Here is a 20,281-nt window from a genome sequence, read left to right on the forward strand (position 1 = left end):
TAAATCTCAAGCTTTCAGTAGATACCACTTTTATGTTTGTGTGCTAAATATTCACCGTGTTTGAATGATATAAGTGACGCATTTCTAAAAGCAGTTCACGGAGACAGAGAAAACAGAAATCACCCTGTTTGTTTTCTTTATTCTAAATAAAAAAACACAACTTTCTGCTGTTCTTTTGAGTGTGCCCAAATAAAAGTACACACTTTACAGTTTCCATTGATGTATATCTCTAATGTGTATGACTTAAACCGACAGAGCATTTTTAGTGTCTTTTGCGCTGATCTTAAAAAAAGTAGGTTGGTCACGCCGGCGTGACCGTCGGCCCCAGGGGGTTAATGCCTCATGCGAAGGACACTCCTTTTTACAGGGGCCGGATTAAGGTTTCATAAAAACATTTGCTCCTTTTCACGGCCTGGAATTCGCCTCGTTGTATTAGGACGTTTGATCAGATTGGTACATGTGAGGGAAAGAGCCCCCCCTTCTGGCCAGACTAGTTTTTCACAGAGGTAGCGCATGCTGCCAGGCTCTATAATGTCGGCGGAATGCGCTACCACCTCCACAAATGAGGTCAAATTCACCATTAAGGTAGGGAATTAATGACCACAGAAAGTCAGGAGGCCAGTTTAATGCCTCATGCGAAGGACACTCCTTTTTACAGGGGCCGGATTAAGGTTTCATCAAAACATTTGCTCCTTTTCACGGCCTGGAATCTGCCTCGTTGTATTAGGACGTTTGATCCCATAGGTACATGTCAGGGAAAGAGCCCCTCCTGCTGGCCAGACTAATTTTTCACAAAGGTAGCATATGCTGCCAGGCTCTATAAGGTCAGCGGAATGCGCTACCACCTCCATAAATGAGGTCAAATTCATCATTAAGGTAGGGAATTAATGACCACTAAAGGTCAGGAGGCCAGTTTATTGCCTCATCCGAAAGATGCTTCTTTTTACAAGGGCCGGATTAAGGTATCATAAAAACAATTGCTACTTTTCAAGGCCCGGAATCTGCTTTGTTAAATGGGGCGGTTTAATGCTTCATCAAAAGCCTTACACCGCAGAAGTCATTTTTGTGTATCTGGACTTTTGGAACCTAAAGTACATGTCAGGGAATGAGCAACCCCTGCTGGCTGGACTAAAACTATCTAAAGCAGTAAGCTAGTTTTCCACAAAGGGTCTTTCATCCATGCACAGAGCAGGCTTGTGCCTGCTTAGGTTTAGAGAGTAGTCAGAATCTGACTAGTGCAAGCAACAGTTGAACTTGATCTTTTTGAATGAATGAAGCTGCTCTGATAGAGGGGTAGTGCATCCTGACAGGTTCAATAAGGCCAGCGGAATGTGCTACCACCTCCATAAATGAGGTCAAATTCACCAGTAAGGTAGGGAATTAATGACCACAGAAAGTCAGGAGGCCAGTTTAATGCCTCATGAGAAGGACACTCCTTTTTACAGGGGCCGGATTAAGGTTTCATAAAAACATTTGCTCGTTTTCACGGCCTGGAATCCGCCTCGTTGTATTAGGACGTTTGATCAGATAGGTACATGTCAGGGAAAGAGCCCCCCCTGCTGGCCAGACTAATTTTTCACAAAGGTAGCATATGCTGCCAGGCTCTATAAGGTCAGCGGAATGCGCTACCACCTCCATAAATGAGATCAAATTCATCATTAAGGTAGGGAATTAATGACCACTAAAGGTCAGGAGGCCAGTTTATTGCCTCATCCGAAAGATGCTTCTTTTTACAAGGCCGGGATTAAGGTTTCATAAAAACATTTGCTCCTTTTCAAGGCCCGGAATCTGCCTCGTTAAATGGGGCGGTTTAATGCTTCATCAAAAGCCTTACACCTCAGAAGTCATTTTTGTATATCTGGACTTTTGAAACCTAAAGTACCTGTCAGGGAATATACACACCCTGTGGGCTGGACTAAAACTACCTCCAGCAGTAAGCTAGTTTTCCACAAAGGGTCTTCCATCCATGCACAGAGCACCCTTGGGCCTGCTTAGCTTTAGAGAGTAACCAGAATCTCACTACTGCAAACAACAGATGAACTTGTGCTTGCTGGATGAATGAAGCTGCTCTGATAGAGGGGTAGCGCATCCTGACAGATTCAATCAGGCCAGCGGAATGTGCTACCACCTCCATAAATGAGGTCAAATTCACCATTAAGGTAGGGAATTAATGACCACAGAAAGTCAGGAGGCCAGTTTAATGCCTCATGCGAAGGACACTCCTTTTTACAGGGGCCGGATTAAGGTTTCATAAAAACATTTGCTCCTTTTCACGGCCTGGAATTCGCCTCGTTGTATTAGGACGTTTGATCAGATAGGTACATGTGAGGGAAAGAGCCCCCCCTGCTGGCCAGACTAGTTTTTCACAGAGGTAGCGCATGCTGCCAGGCTCTATAATGTCGGCGGAATGCGCTACCACCTCCATAAATGAGGTCAAATTCACCATTAAGGTAGGGAATTAATGACCACAGAAAGTCAGGAGGCCAGTTTAATGCCTCATGTGAAGGACACTCCTTTTTACAGGGGCCGGATTAAGGTTTCATAAAAACATTTGCTCCTTTTCACGGCCTGGAATCTGCCTCGTTGTATTAGGACGTTTGATCCCATAGGTACATGTCAGGGAAAGAGCCCCTCCTGCTGGCCAGACTAATTTTTCACAAAGGTAGCATATGCTGCCAGGCTCTATAAGGTCAGCGGAATGCGCTACCACCTCCATAAATGAGGTCAAATTCATCATTAAGGTAGGGAATTAATGACCACTAAAGGTCAGGAGGCCAGTTTATTGCCTCATCCGAAAGATGCTTCTTTTTACAAGGCCGGGATTAAGGTTTCATAAAAACATTTGCTCCTTTTCAAGGCCCGGAATCTGCCTCGTTAAATGGGGCGGTTTAATGCTTCATCAAAAGCCTTACACCTCAGAAGTCATTTTTGTATATCTGGACTTTTGAAACCTAAAGTACCTGTCAGGGAATGTACAAACCCTGTGGGCTGGACTAAAACTACCTCCAGCAGTAAGCTAGTTTTCCACCAAGGGTCTTCCATCCATTCACAGAGCACCCTTGGGCCTGCTTAGCTTTAGAGAGTAACCAGAATCTCACTACTGCAAACAACAGTTGAACTTGTGCTTTCTGGATGAATGAAGCTGCTCTGATAGAGGGGTAGCGCATCCTGAGAGGTTCAATCAGGCCAGCGGAATGTGCTACCACCTCCATAAATGAGGTCAAATTCACCATTAAGGTAGGGAATTAATGACCACAGAAAGTCAGGAGGCCAGTTTAATGCCTCATGCGAAGGACACTCCTTTTTACAGGGGCCGGATTAAGGTTTCATAAAAACATTTGCTCCTTTTCACGGCCTGGAATTCGCCTCGTTGTATTAGGACGTTTGATCAGATAGGTACATGTGAGGGAAAGAGCCCCCCCCTGCTGGCCAGACTAGTTTTTCACAGAGGTAGCGCATGCTGCCAGGCTCTATAAGGTCGGCGGAATGCGCTACCACCTCCATAAATGAGGTCAAATTCACCATTAAGGTAGGGAATTAATGACCACAGAAAGTCAGGAGACCAATTTAATGCCTCATGCGAAGGACACTTCTTTTTACAGGGGCCGGATTAAGGTTTCATAAAAACATTTGCTCCTTTTCACGGCCTGGAATCCGCCTCGTTGTATTAGAACGTTTGATCCCATAAGTACATGTCAGGGAAAGAGCCCCCACTGCTGGCCAGACTAATTTTTCACAAAGGTAGCATATGCTGCCAGGCTCTATAAGGTCAGCGGAATGCGCTACCACCTCCATAAATGAGGTCAAATTCATTATTAAGGTAGGGAATTAATAGCCACTAAAGGTCAGGAGGCCAGTTTATTGCCTCATCCGAAAGATGCTTCTTTTTACAAGGGCCGGATTAAGGTATCATAAAAACAATCGCTACTTTTCAAGGCCCGGAATCTGCTTTGTTAAATGGGGCGGTTTAATGCTTCATCAAAAGCCTTACACCGCAGAAGTCATTTTTGTGTATCTGGACTTTTGGAACCTAAAGTACATGTCAGGGAATGAGCAACCCCTGCTGGCTGGACTAAAACTATCTAAAGCAGTAAGCTAGTTTTCCACAAAGGGTCTTCCATCCATGCACAGAGCAGGCTTGTGCCTGCTTAGCTTTAGACAGTAGTCAGAATCTGACTAGTGCAAGCAACAGTTGAACTAGATCTTTTTGAATGAATGAAGCTGCTCTGATAGAGGGGTAGTGCATCCTGACAGGTTCAATAAGGCCAGCGGAATGTGCTACCACCTCCATAAATGAGGTCAAATTCACCATTAAGGTAGGGAATTAATGACCACAGAAAGTCAGGAGGCCAGTTTAATGCCTCATGCGAAGGACACTCCTTTTTACAGGGGCCGGATTAAGGTTTCATAAAAACATTTGCTCCTTTTCACGGCCTGGAATCTGCCTCGTTGTATTAGGATGTTTGATCCCATAGGTACATGTCAGGGAAAGAGCCCCTCCTGCTGGCCAGACTAATTTTTCACAAAGGTAGCATATGCTGCTAGGCTCTATAAGGTCAGCGGAATGCGCTACCACCTCCATAAATTAGGGTAAATTCACCATTAAAGTAGGGAATTAATGACCACAGAAAGTCAGGAGACCAATTTAATGCCTCATGCGAAGGACACTTCTTTTTACAGGGGCCGGATTAAGGTTTCATAAAAACATTTGCTCCTTTTCACGGCCTGGAATCCGCCTTGTTGTATTAGAACGTTTGATCAGATAGGTACATGTCATGGAAAGAGCCCCCCCTGCTGGCCAGACTAATTTTTCACAAAGGTAGCATATGCTGCCAGGCTCTATAAGGTCAGCGGAATGCGCTACCACCTCCATAAATGAGATCAAATTCATCATTAAGGTAGGGAATTAATGACCACTAAAGGTCAGGTGGCCAGTTTATTGCCTCATCCGAAAGATGCTTATTTTTACAAGGCCGGGATTAAGGTTTCATAAAAACATTTGCTCCTTTTCAAGGCCCGGAATCTGCCTCGTTAAATGGGGCGGTTTAATGCTTCATCAAAAGCCTTACACCTCAGAAGTCATTTTTGAATATCTGGACTTTTGAAACCTAAAGTACCTGTCAGGGAATGTACAAACCCTGTGGGCTGGACTAAAACTACCTCCAGCAGTAAGCTAGTTTTCCACAAAGGGTCTTCCATCCATGCACAGAGCACGCTTTGGCCTGCTTAGCTTTAGAGAGTAACCAGAATCTCACTACTGCAAACAACAGATGAACTTGTGCTTTCTGGATGAATGAAGCTGCTCTGATAGAGGGGTAGCGCATCCTGACAGGTTCAATCAGGCCAGCGGAATGTGCTACCACCTCCATAAATGAGGTCAAATTCACCATTAAGGTAGGGAATTAATGACCACAGAAAGTCAGGAGGCCAGTTTAATGCCTCATGCGAAGGACACTCCTTTTTACAGGGGCCGGATTAAGGTTTCATAAAAACATTTGCTCGTTTTCACGGCCTGGAATTCGCCTCGTTGTATTAGGACGTTTGATCAGATAGGTACATGTGAGGGAAAGAGCCCCCCCTGCTGGCCAGACTAGTTTTTCACAGAGGTAGCGCATGCTGCCAGGCTCTATAATGTCGGCGGAATGCGCTACCACCTCCACAAATGAGGTCAAATTCACCATTAAGGTAGGGAATTAATGACCACAGAAAGTCAGGAGGCCAGTTTAATGCCTCATGCGAAGGACACTCCTTTTTACAGGGGCCGGATTAAGGTTTCATCAAAACATTTGCTCCTTTTCACGGCCTGGAATCTGCCTCGTTGTATTAGGACGTTTGATCCCATAGGTACATGTCAGGGAAAGAGCCCCTCCTGCTGGCCAGACTAATTTTTCACAAAGGTAGCATATGCTGCCAGGCTCTATAAGGTCAGCGGAATGCGCTACCACCTCCATAAATGAGGTCAAATTCATCATTAAGGTAGGGAATTAATGACCACTAAAGGTCAGGAGGCCAGTTTATTGCCTCATCCGAAAGATGCTTCTTTTTACAAGGGCCGGATTAAGGTATCATAAAAACAATTGCTACTTTTCAAGGCCCGGAATCTGCTTTGTTAAATGGGGCGGTTTAATGCTTCATCAAAAGCCTTACACCGCAGAAGTCATTTTTGTGTATCTGGACTTTTGGAACCTAAAGTACATGTCAGGGAATGAGCAACCCCTGCTGGCTGGACTAAAACTATCTAAAGCAGTAAGCTAGTTTTCCACAAAGGGTCTTTCATCCATGCACAGAGCAGGCTTGTGCCTGCTTAGGTTTAGAGAGTAGTCAGAATCTGACTAGTGCAAGCAACAGTTGAACTTGATCTTTTTGAATGAATGAAGCTGCTGTGATAGAGGGGTAGTGCATCCTGACAGGTTCAATAAGGCCAGCGGAATGTGCTACCACCTCCATAAATGAGGTCAAATTCACCAGTAAGGTAGGGAATTAATGACCACAGAAAGTCAGGAGGCCAGTTTAATGCCTCATGAGAAGGACACTCCTTTTTACAGGGGCCGGATTAAGGTTTCATAAAAACATTTGCTCGTTTTCACGGCCTGGAATCCGCCTCGTTGTATTAGGACGTTTGATCAGATAGGTACATGTCAGGGAAAGAGCCCCCCCTGCTGGCCAGACTAATTTTTCACAAAGGTAGCATATGCTGCCAGGCTCTATAAGGTCAGCGGAATGCGCTACCACCTCCATAAATGAGATCAAATTCATCATTAAGGTAGGGAATTAATGACCACTAAAGGTCAGGAGGCCAGTTTATTGCCTCATCCGAAAGATGCTTCTTTTTACAAGGCCGGGATTAAGGTTTCATAAAAACATTTGCTCCTTTTCAAGGCCCGGAATCTGCCTCGTTAAATGGGGCGGTTTAATGCTTCATCAAAAGCCTTACACCTCAGAAGTCATTTTTGTATATCTGGACTTTTGAAACCTAAAGTACCTGTCAGGGAATGTACAAACCCTGTGGGCTGGACTAAAACTACCTCCAGCAGTAAGCTAGTTTTCCACCAAGGGTCTTCCATCCACGCACAGAGCACCCTTTGGCCTGCTTAGCTTTAGAGAGTAACCAGAATCTCACTACTGCAAACAACAGTTGAACTTGTGCTTTCTGGATGAATGAAGCTGCTCTGATAGAGGGGTAGCGCATCCTGACAGGTTCAATCAGGCCAGCGGAATGTGCTACCACCTCCATAAATGAGGTCAAATTCACCATTAAGGTAGGGAATTAATGACCACAGAAAGTCAGGAGGCCAGTTTAATGCCTCATGCGAAGGACACTCCTTTTTACAGGGGCCGGATTAAGGTTTCATAAAAACATTTGCTCCTTTTCACGGCCTGGAATTCGCCTCGTTGTATTAGGACGTTTGATCAGATAGGTACATGTGAGGGAAAGAGCCCCCCCTGCTGGCCAGACTAGTTTTTCACAGAGGTAGCGCATGCTGCCAGGCTCTATAAGGTCGGCGGAATGCGCTACCACCTCCATAAATGAGGTCAAATTCACCATTAAGGTAGGGAATTAATGACCACAGAAAGTCAGGAGACCAATTTAATGCCTCATGCGAAGGACACTTCTTTTTACAGGGGCCGGATTAAGGTTTCATAAAAACATTTGCTCCTTTTCACGGCCTGGAATCCGCCTCGTTGTATTAGAACGTTTGATCCCATAAGTACATGTCAGGGAAAGAGCCCCCACTGCTGGCCAGACTAATTTTTCACAAAGGTAGCATATGCTGCCAGGCTCTATAAGGTCAGCGGAATGCGCTACCACCTCCATAAATGAGGTCAAATTCATTATTAAGGTAGGGAATTAATAGCCTCTAAAGGTCAGGAGGCCAGTTTATTGCCTCATCCGAAAGATGCTTCTTTTTACAAGGGCCGGATTAAGGTATCATAAAAACAATCGCTACTTTTCAAGGCCCGGAATTTGCTTTGTTAAATGGGGCGGTTTAATGCTTCATCAAAAGCCTTACACCGCAGAAGTCATTTTTGTGTATCTGGACTTTTGGAACCTGAAGTACATGTCAGGGAATGAGCAACCCCTGCTGGCTGGACTAAAACTATCTAAAGCAGTAAGCTAGTTTTCCACAAAGGGTCTTCCATCCATGCACAGAGCAGGCTTGTGCCTGCTTAGCTTTAGACAGTAGTCAGAATCTGACTAGTGCAAGCAACAGTTAAACTAGATCTTTTTGAATGAATGAAGCTGCTCTGATAGAGGGGTAGTGCATCCTGACAGGTTCAATAAGGCCAGCGGAATGTGCTACCACCTCCATAAATGAGGTCAAATTCACCAGTAAGGTAGGGAATTAATGACCACAGAAAGTCAGGAGGCCAGTTTAATGCCTCATGAGAAGGACACTCCTTTTTACAGGGGCCGGATTAAGGTTTCATAAAAACATTTGCTCGTTTTCACGGCCTGGAATCCGCCTCGTTGTATTAGGACGTTTGATCAGATAGGTACATGTGAGGGAAAGAGCCCCCCCTGCTGGCCAGACTAGTTTTTCACAGAGGTAGCGCATGCTGCCAGGCTCTATAATGTCGGCGGAATGCGCTACCACCTCCATAAATGAGGTCAAATTCACCATTAAGGTAGGGAATTAATGACCACAGAAAGTCAGGAGGCCAGTTTAATGCCTCATGTGAAGGACACTCCTTTTTACAGGGGCCGGATTAAGGTTTCATAAAAACATTTGCTCCTTTTCACGGCCTGGAATCTGCCTCGTTGTATTAGGACGTTTGATCCCATAGGTACATGTCAGGGAAAGAGCCCCTCCTGCTGGCCAGACTAATTTTTCACAAAGGTAGCATATGCTGCCAGGCTCTATAAGGTCAGCGGAATGCGCTACCACTTCCATAAATTAGGGTAAATTCACCATTAAAGTAGGGAATTAATGACCACAGAAAGTCAGGAGACCAATTTAATGCCTCATGCGAAGGACACTTCTTTTTACAGGGGCCGGATTAAGGTTTCATAAAAACATTTGCTCCTTTTCACGGCCTGGAATCCGCCTCGTTGTATTAGAACGTTTGATCCCATAAGTACATGTCAGGGAAAGAGCCCCCCCTGCTGGCCAGACTAATTTTTCACAAAGGTAGCATATGCTGCCAGGCTCTATAAGGTCAGCGGAATGCGCTACCACCTCCATAAATGAGGTCAAATTCATCATTAAGGTAGGGAATTAATGACCACTAAAGGTCAGGAGGCCAGTTTATTGCCTCATCCGAAAGATGCTTCTTTTTACAAGGCCGGGATTAAGGTTTCATAAAAACATTTGCTCCTTTTCAAGGCCCGGAATCTGCCTCGTTAAATGGGGCGGTTTAATGCTTCATCAAAAGCCTTACACCTCAGAAGTCATTTTTGTATATCTGGACTTTTGAAACCTAAAGTACCTGTCAGGGAATGTACAAACCCTGTGGGCTGGACTAAAACTACCTCCAGCAGTAAGCTAGTTTTCCACCAAGGGTCTTCCATCCATTCACAGAGCACCCTTGGGCCTGCTTAGCTTTAGAGAGTAACCAGAATCTCACTACTGCAAACAACAGTTGAACTTGTGCTTTCTGGATGAATGAAGCTGCTCTGATAGAGGGGTAGCGCATCCTGACAGGTTCAATCAGGCCAGCGGAATGTGCTACCACCTCCATAAATGAGGTCAAATTCACCATTAAGGTAGGGAATTAATGACCACAGAAAGTCAGGAGGCCAGTTTAATGCCTCATGCGAAGGACACTCCTTTTTACAGGGGCCGGATTAAGGTTTCATAAAAACATTTGCTCCTTTTCACGGCCTGGAATTCGCCTCGTTGTATTAGGACGTTTGATCAGATAGGTACATGTGAGGGAAAGAGCCCCCCCTGCTGGCCAGACTAGTTTTTCACAGAGGTAGCGCATGCTGCCAGGCTCTATAAGGTCGGCGGAATGCGCTACCACCTCCATAAATGAGGTCAAATTCACCATTAAGGTAGGGAATTAATGACCACAGAAAGTCAGGAGACCAATTTAATGCCTCATGCGAAGGACACTTCTTTTTACAGGGGCCGGATTAAGGTTTCATAAAAACATTTGCTCCTTTTCACGGCCTGGAATCCGCCTCGTTGTATTAGAACGTTTGATCCCATAAGTACATGTCAGGGAAAGAGCCCCCACTGCTGGCCAGACTAATTTTTCACAAAGGTAGCATATGCTGCCAGGCTCTATAAGGTCAGCGGAATGCGCTACCACCTCCATAAATGAGGTCAAATTCATTATTAAGGTAGGGAATTAATAGCCACTAAAGGTCAGGAGGCCAGTTTATTGCCTCATCCGAAAGATGCTTCTTTTTACAAGGGCCGGATTAAGGTATCATAAAAACAATCGCTACTTTTCAAGGCCCGGAATCTGCTTTGTTAAATGGGGCGGTTTAATGCTTCATCAAAAGCCTTCCACCGCAGAAGTCATTTTTGTGTATCTGGACTTTTGGAACCTAAAGTACATGTCAGGGAATGAGCAACCCCTGCTGGCTGGACTAAAACTATCTAAAGCAGTAAGCTAGTTTTCCACAAAGGGTCTTCCATCCATGCACAGAGCAGGCTTGTGCCTGCTTAGCTTTAAACAGTAGTCAGAATCTGACTAGTGCAAGCAACAGTTGAACTAGATCTTTTTGAATGAATGAAGCTGCTCTGATAGAGGGGTAGTGCATCCTGACAGGTTCAATAAGGCCAGCGGAATGTGCTACCACCTCCATAAATGAGGTCAAATTCACCAGTAAGGTAGGGAATTAATGACCACAGAAAGTCAGGAGGCCAGTTTAATGCCTCATGCGAAGGACACTCCTTTTTACAGGGGCCGGATTAAGGTTTCATAAAAACATTTGCTCCTTTTCACGGCCTGGAATTCGCCTCGTTGTATTAGGACGTTTGATCAGATTGGTACATGTGAGGGAAAGAGCCCCCCCTTCTGGCCAGACTAGTTTTTCACAGAGGTAGCGCATGCTGCCAGGCTCTATAATGTCGGCGGAATGCGCTACCACCTCCACAAATGAGGTCAAATTCACCATTAAGGTAGGGAATTAATGACCACAGAAAGTCAGGAGGCCAGTTTAATGCCTCATGCGAAGGACACTCCTTTTTACAGGGGCCGGATTAAGGTTTCATCAAAACATTTGCTCCTTTTCACGGCCTGGAATCTGCCTCGTTGTATTAGGACGTTTGATCCCATAGGTACATGTCAGGGAAAGAGCCCCTCCTGCTGGCCAGACTAATTTTTCACAAAGGTAGCATATGCTGCCAGGCTCTATAAGGTCAGCGGAATGCGCTACCACCTCCATAAATGAGGTCAAATTCATCATTAAGGTAGGGAATTAATGACCACTAAAGGTCAGGAGGCCAGTTTATTGCCTCATCCGAAAGATGCTTCTTTTTACAAGGGCCGGATTAAGGTATCATAAAAACAATTGCTACTTTTCAAGGCCCGGAATCTGCTTTGTTAAATGGGGCGGTTTAATGCTTCATCAAAAGCCTTACACCGCAGAAGTCATTTTTGTGTATCTGGACTTTTGGAACCTAAAGTACATGTCAGGGAATGAGCAACCCCTGCTGGCTGGACTAAAACTATCTAAAGCAGTAAGCTAGTTTTCCACAAAGGGTCTTTCATCCATGCACAGAGCAGGCTTGTGCCTGCTTAGGTTTAGAGAGTAGTCAGAATCTGACTAGTGCAAGCAACAGTTGAACTTGATCTTTTTGAATGAATGAAGCTGCTCTGATAGAGGGGTAGTGCATCCTGACAGGTTCAATAAGGCCAGCGGAATGTGCTACCACCTCCATAAATGAGGTCAAATTCACCAGTAAGGTAGGGAATTAATGACCACAGAAAGTCAGGAGGCCAGTTTAATGCCTCATGAGAAGGACACTCCTTTTTACAGGGGCCGGATTAAGGTTTCATAAAAACATTTGCTCGTTTTCACGGCCTGGAATCCGCCTCGTTGTATTAGGACGTTTGATCAGATAGGTACATGTCAGGGAAAGAGCCCCCCCTGCTGGCCAGACTAATTTTTCACAAAGGTAGCATATGCTGCCAGGCTCTATAAGGTCAGCGGAATGCGCTACCACCTCCATAAATGAGATCAAATTCATCATTAAGGTAGGGAATTAATGACCACTAAAGGTCAGGAGGCCAGTTTATTGCCTCATCCGAAAGATGCTTCTTTTTACAAGGCCGGGATTAAGGTTTCATAAAAACATTTGCTCCTTTTCAAGGCCCGGAATCTGCCTCGTTAAATGGGGCGGTTTAATGCTTCATCAAAAGCCTTACACCTCAGAAGTCATTTTTGTATATCTGGACTTTTGAAACCTAAAGTACCTGTCAGGGAATATACACACCCTGTGGGCTGGACTAAAACTACCTCCAGCAGTAAGCTAGTTTTCCACAAAGGGTCTTCCATCCATGCACAGAGCACCCTTGGGCCTGCTTAGCTTTAGAGAGTAACCAGAATCTCACTACTGCAAACAACAGATGAACTTGTGCTTGCTGGATGAATGAAGCTGCTCTGATAGAGGGGTAGCGCATCCTGACAGATTCAATCAGGCCAGCGGAATGTGCTACCACCTCCATAAATGAGGTCAAATTCACCATTAAGGTAGGGAATTAATGACCACAGAAAGTCAGGAGGCCAGTTTAATGCCTCATGCGAAGGACACTCCTTTTTACAGGGGCCGGATTAAGGTTTCATAAAAACATTTGCTCCTTTTCACGGCCTGGAATTCGCCTCGTTGTATTAGGACGTTTGATCAGATAGGTACATGTGAGGGAAAGAGCCCCCCCTGCTGGCCAGACTAGTTTTTCACAGAGGTAGCGCATGCTGCCAGGCTCTATAATGTCGGCGGAATGCGCTACCACCTCCATAAATGAGGTCAAATTCACCATTAAGGTAGGGAATTAATGACCACAGAAAGTCAGGAGGCCAGTTTAATGCCTCATGTGAAGGACACTCCTTTTTACAGGGGCCGGATTAAGGTTTCATAAAAACATTTGCTCCTTTTCACGGCCTGGAATCTGCCTCGTTGTATTAGGACGTTTGATCCCATAGGTACATGTCAGGGAAAGAGCCCCTCCTGCTGGCCAGACTAATTTTTCACAAAGGTAGCATATGCTGCCAGGCTCTATAAGGTCAGCGGAATGCGCTACCACCTCCATAAATGAGGTCAAATTCATCATTAAGGTAGGGAATTAATGACCACTAAAGGTCAGGAGGCCAGTTTATTGCCTCATCCGAAAGATGCTTCTTTTTACAAGGCCGGGATTAAGGTTTCATAAAAACATTTGCTCCTTTTCAAGGCCCGGAATCTGCCTCGTTAAATGGGGCGGTTTAATGCTTCATCAAAAGCCTTACACCTCAGAAGTCATTTTTGTATATCTGGACTTTTGAAACCTAAAGTACCTGTCAGGGAATGTACAAACCCTGTGGGCTGGACTAAAACTACCTCCAGCAGTAAGCTAGTTTTCCACCAAGGGTCTTCCATCCACTCACAGAGCACCCTTGGGCCTGCTTAGCTTTAGAGAGTAACCAGAATCTCACTACTGCAAACAACAGTTGAACTTGTGCTTTCTGGATGAATGAAGCTGCTCTGATAGAGGGGTAGCGCATCCTGACAGGTTCAATCAGGCCAGCGGAATGTGCTACCACCTCCATAAATGAGGTCAAATTCACCATTAAGGTAGGGAATTAATGACCACAGAAAGTCAGGAGGCCAGTTTAATGCCTCATGCGAAGGACACTCCTTTTTACAGGGGCCGGATTAAGGTTTCATAAAAACATTTGCTCGTTTTCACGGCCTGGAATTCGCCTCGTTGTATTAGGACGTTTGATCAGATAGGTACATGTGAGGGAAAGAGCCCCCCCTGCTGGCCAGACTAGTTTTTCACAGAGGTAGCGCATGCTGCCAGGCTCTATAATGTCGGCGGAATGCGCTACCACCTCCACAAATGAGGTCAAATTCACCATTAAGGTAGGGAATTAATGACCACAGAAAGTCAGGAGGCCAGTTTAATGCCTCATGCGAAGGACACTCCTTTTTACAGGGGCCGGATTAAGGTTTCATCAAAACATTTGCTCCTTTTCACGGCCTGGAATCTGCCTCGTTGTATTAGGACGTTTGATCCCATAGGTACATGTCAGGGAAAGAGCCCCTCCTGCTGGCCAGACTAATTTTTCACAAAGGTAGCATATGCTGCCAGGCTCTATAAGGTCAGCGGAATGCGCTACCACCTCCATAAATGAGATCAAAATTATCATTAAGGTAGGGAATTAATGACCACTAAAGGTCAGGAGGCCAGTTTATTGCCTCATCCGAAAGATGCTTCTTTTTACAAGGCCGGGATTAAGGTTTCATAAAAACATTTGCTCCTTTTCAAGGCCCGGAATCTGCCTCGTTAAATGGGGCGGTTTAATGCTTCATCAAAAGCCTTACACCTCAGAAGTCATTTTTGTATATCTGGACTTTTGAAACCTAAAGTACCTGTCAGGGAATATACACACCCTGTGGGCTGGACTAAAACTACCTCCAGCAGTAAGCTAGTTTTCCACAAAGGGTCTTCCATCCATGCACAGAGCACCCTTGGGCCTGCTTAGCTTTAGAGAGTAACCAGAATCTCACTACTGCAAACAACAGATGAACTTGTGCTTGCTGGATGAATGAAGCTGCTCTGATAGAGGGGTAGCGCATCCTGACAGATTCAATCAGGCCAGCGGAATGTGCTACCACCTCCATAAATGAGGTCAAATTCACCATTAAGGTAGGGAATTAATGACCACAGAAAGTCAGGAGGCCAGTTTAATGCCTCATGCGAAGGACACTCCTTTTTACAGGGGCCGGATTAAGGTTTCATAAAAACATTTGCTCCTTTTCACGGCCTGGAATTCGCCTCGTTGTATTAGGACGTTTGATCAGATAGGTACATGTGAGGGAAAGAGCCCCCCCTGCTGGCCAGACTAGTTTTTCACAGAGGTAGCGCATGCTGCCAGGCTCTATAATGTCGGCGGAATGCGCTACCACCTCCATAAATGAGGTCAAATTCACCATTAAGGTAGGGAATTAATGACCACAGAAAGTCAGGAGGCCAGTTTAATGCCTCATGTGAAGGACACTCCTTTTTACAGGGGCCGGATTAAGGTTTCATAAAAACATTTGCTCCTTTTCACGGCCTGGAATCTGCCTCGTTGTATTAGGACGTTTGATCCCATAGGTACATGTCAGGGAAAGAGCCCCTCCTGCTGGCCAGACTAATTTTTCACAAAGGTAGCATATGCTGCCAGGCTCTATAAGGTCAGCGGAATGCGCTACCACTTCCATAAATTAGGGTAAATTCACCATTAAAGTAGGGAATTAATGACCACAGAAAGTCAGGAGACCAATTTAATGCCTCATGCGAAGGACACTCCTTTTTACAGGGGCCGGATTAAGGTTTCATAAAAACATTTGCTCCTTTTCACGGCCTGGAATCCGCCTCGTTGTATTAGAACGTTTGATCCCATAAGTACATGTCAGGGAAAGAGCCCCCCCTGCTGGCCAGACTAATTTTTCACAAAGGTAGCATATGCTGCCAGGCTCTATAAGGTCAGCGGAATGCGCTACCACCTCCATAAATGAGGTCAAATTCATCATTAAGGTAGGGAATTAATGACCACTAAAGGTCAGGAGGCCAGTTTATTGCCTCATCCGAAAGATGCTTCTTTTTACAAGGCCGGGATTAAGGTTTCATAAAAACATTTGCTCCTTTTCAAGGCCCGGAATCTGCCTCGTTAAATGGGGCGGTTTAATGCTTCATCAAAAGCCTTACACCTCAGAAGTCATTTTTGTATATCTGGACTTTTGAAACCTAAAGTACCTGTCAGGGAATGTACAAACCCTGTGGGCTGGACTAAAACTACCTCCAGCAGTAAGCTAGTTTTCCACCAAGGGTCTTCCATCCATTCACAGAGCACCCTTGGGCCTGCTTAGCTTTAGAGAGTAACCAGAATCTCACTACTTTTTTTTTTTTTTTTTTTTATTAAAAAATACATATATATACACACATTTTAAATCATCATGACATACAACAGGTCATATACATACATTACATATTACAGTTCACAGTGATTTATTACACAATTACATGTGTACACAGGGATAAGAAAATAAGTGAGAAGGAAAGAAAAAAAAAAAAAAAACTTTAAATTAAATAAGGGGATCAAAACAGAATCATTCAGGCAACTCTATTTTAGTACCATCTGGGCTATCCATAATAAAAGGATTATTTAAAATAAAAGTTTTATAAAAAACAATCTTGTTCTCTTCCATTTTAAAATATTCTTCAGCAGTTCTAATATATTGTTCCAGTTTTCTTTTGTACATTTTCCAAACATCTATTTTTGCACGTTTGTTTTTCACAATGTTTCTCCTTTCCCAAATAACATTTCTTGCAACAGATAAAAAAAGATTGACCATCTTTGTTTTACTTCCATTAAACCCAAATAAAAACATTTTACACCATTCTAAATCTCTCTCAATTTCATCTTCTCTATTTGTCATCATCTGTTTAATCATTTCTTTTAGCTTTACCATAAAAGTATTTAATTTAGCACATTTTAAAAACAAGTGCATAATACTTTCATTTTCTAATTCACATACTTTACATATTGCATTATCACTGCTTCCAATTTGTGCCAGCTTTGTTTCAGTAAATATCACATTGTGTCTGATAAAATAATCCAAGCATTCAAGTTTTGTGTCTAAATATTTCCACTTTAAATTTTTCCAAATTCCTTCCTCATCAATATCCACAAAAATCCTTTTCCAGAACTGTTCTGCGACTGGTCTTTTGTACACTTTGTTTCTAAAACATACATAAACATTTTTAAAAGTACATTCCTGAAAGTCTTTGGCTTTTTCTTTTAAGACCACTTTCACATTATCATTGCTTTTATCATTCTGTTCAATTTTCTCTATCCATTCTTTAGGTATTGCACTTTTCACTATTTCAAACTGTTTCTCCAGAGTTTCTCTTTTAACATCTTCACCAATCTCATCCATAGCATCAACAATTACTTGGCTTGGTAAAAAACCTTCTTTTATCTCATATAAAACATCTTTGACTTGACATACACCAGCCTTCAACCAATGTTTAAAAAATACTTCTTTCTCTTGTGTTAAAATATTAGCATTTAAAAACAATGGTTGATTTAATAACATTTTTCTTCCTTCAGGTTTAAACTCAACCAAATTTAGAAACTCTGCCCATGCTTGTAAAACCTCTTTGTAAAAATCAGGAATTCCAGTCATCATGTTCTGTTTCAGTTTCATCCATAAAATGTCATCATTTATATTAAAACCACCACATTTGTTAAGATAATACCTCATTACATGCTTCCATTCTGCTTTAAAATCCTTGTTTAAATACCTTTTCACCACTTTAACTCTCAAGCTTTTCTTTCTTATTTCTGGGTCTATCAATCCCATTCCACCTTCATCTGTTGCACCTATTAAAACATTATACGCAATTCTTGGTGGTTTCCCTTCCCAAATAAAATTCAGGACACATTTTTTTATTCTTTGTACATGCCAGTGTTCCATAGGGATGACTCCTAAGACGTACCACATTTTCGACAACATCAGCGTATTTACAATTAAAATCTTTCCCATTAAATTCAACCTTCTTTGTTTCCACCATTCCAACCTCCTTTCCATTCTTCCTATTATTTCATCCCACATTATTTCATTAACTCTCTTTTCATTTTCTCCCATTGTTATCCCTAAAATCTTAATTTCTTGCTGATTTTTGAAATTAAAAGCATCTGGTAAAATGCATACATTCCCAATTCTCATAACCACAGTTTTTTCCATATTTACTTTAGCACCTGATCCATCACAATATTTTTTAATAATTTCCATAGCATTTGTCACACTTTCAATATCCTTTAAAATTAATGTAGTGTCATCCGCATACTGGTAAATTTTCTGTTCTTCTTTCATCTCTATAATTTTAATTCCATTTATTCTTTTTTCCTTCATTATAGCTAGACCCAAAGCTTCAGTCACTAGACTGTACAGCTGAGCAGATAATGGACATCCCTGTTTTATGGATCTTGTTATACTAAAGCATTCTGTAATAAAACCATTACATTTAATACAGCTCATAGCACCATTATACAAACACTTCATCCATCTTAAAAACTTTTCTCCAAACCCAAACTTTTTTAAAACCCCAAATAAAAAGTTATGTTCAACTCTGTCAAATGCTTTCTCAAAATCAACACTAATTACATATCCCTCTTTCTTTTCTTCTTTCATATATTGTATTACATCTCTTATACTGCTTGTTATATCTGTGATGTCTTTTCCTTTCACTCCATATGCCTGACTAGTTTTAATAATACTCGGTAAAATCTTTTTAAGTCTGTTTGCTAAAACCTTGGCTAATACTTTAAAATCTGTATTTAACATCGTAAGGGGTCTGTAGTTAATCAAATCATTTTTTCCACCTTTTTTCTTATATATTAATTTCACTAAACCTATTCTCATTAAATGTGTAGCTTCTTTCTTTTCAAAAATTACTTCAAAGATTTCCTTTAAAATTGGTGCTAAAACATCTTTAAAAACTTTATAAAATTCAGATACTAATCCATCTAAACCTGGGCTTTTCCCATTATTTAATTGCATTATAGCTTCCTTAATTTCTTCTATTTGTATTTCTTCATCACACATATTTATATCATCTTCTGTTATACTTTCCTCAATTTGTTCCAATAAAAATTGTTCGTCTTTTTCATTTATTTGACCTTTTTTAAAAAGGCCTTCATAAAAATTTCTAACTTCTTTCAAAATATCCTGTACTTCTTTTATTTTTTCACCATTTTTCTTCTTTAATTCTCTTATGATTTCTACATTTCCCTTACTTTCTTCTAAACTAAAAAAGAATTTTGTACATTTCTCGCCTTCTACAAGATATTTTGCTTTACTTCTAACCATAGCACCTCTACATTTCTTTTCTTCTATGTTTCGTAATTCTTCTTCCAAGTTTATTATTTTTTCTATATCTACATTTTCTTGGTTCAATTTATCATTTAGTTCTTTTCTAACCTCCACTTCTTTATTTCTTTTAGCTTTTTGTATTAATTTACTCATTTCTATAGTATACTTTTTAATTTCATATTTTGTATTATCCCACCATATTCGTTTATCTTCTTGATACATCCTATTCTGTTTTTCTGTATTTATTATATCCACTATTGTCTTTCTATAAGATTCTATTTTTAAAATTTCTGTGTTTAAGATCCATACGCCATTACCTCTTTCAGCTTCGTTAAAATCAATATTCAAAATGAAAAACTTGTGATCACTCAAAGCTGTTTCTTTGTAATAAACACTCTGTATAAAATCCCCCAGTTTTCTCTTGCATAGAATAAAATCAATTCTGCTTTGTTTTAAAATATTACCTACTATTTGTCTTCTTGAATATTCTCTTCTTCCCTCATTTCTTATTCTCCATATGTCAACTACTTCATGCTCATCCATTAAGTTCTCCAACTCTTTTCTCCCGCTGTCACTCTTAAAAATCATGCCATCTGCTAAATCAATTCTGTTCAAGGCCGTGTTAAAATCACCAATTAAAATTGTTTCTCCCCATAAAGTCATTAAACCCTTTAGTCTATTAAAGAATTCCTTCTTTTCTTTTCCTACTACCGGAGCATGAATGTTACATAAAACCATATTATTTTCCTTAATCTTAATCGCTAAAGATTTCCCTTCTTTGTCATTATATATTTCTGCGACATCATTACATACATTTTTTTTAACTAAAATGGCAACCCCTCTCCCCATCCTTCCATCACCATTATTATAAAATATATTTCCTGTCCATCCCCTTTTAAGATCATCCATTATAGCTTCATTCCAGTTTGTCTCTTGTATAAATATAAGATTTTGTTTTTTACACAGCTCCTTAACCTTGTCAAATTTTCCGAGATTCAATAAACCTCTTACATTAATAGAAACAATACTTAAAGACATACATAAATGAAAAACATTACATATCAGTCCCATCAATCCGCACTTTCTTTTTCCCTAGACGCATCACGCATAGTCTTTATCAGTTCACTCTTTTTACTCAATCTGTTCCTTACAAATTTTAGATTTGGAGTTACCTTAATTTTCCTTCTTCTTACTTGCAATCCATTTGCTTGCTCGTGTTCTTCAGTATTTTGCTCATCCATTCTCTCACTTACGTCCATTTG

Source organism: Garra rufa, chromosome 3, assembly GCF_049309525.1.
Source record: "Garra rufa chromosome 3, GarRuf1.0, whole genome shotgun sequence".
Classification (NCBI taxonomy): Eukaryota; Metazoa; Chordata; class Actinopteri; order Cypriniformes; family Cyprinidae; genus Garra; species Garra rufa.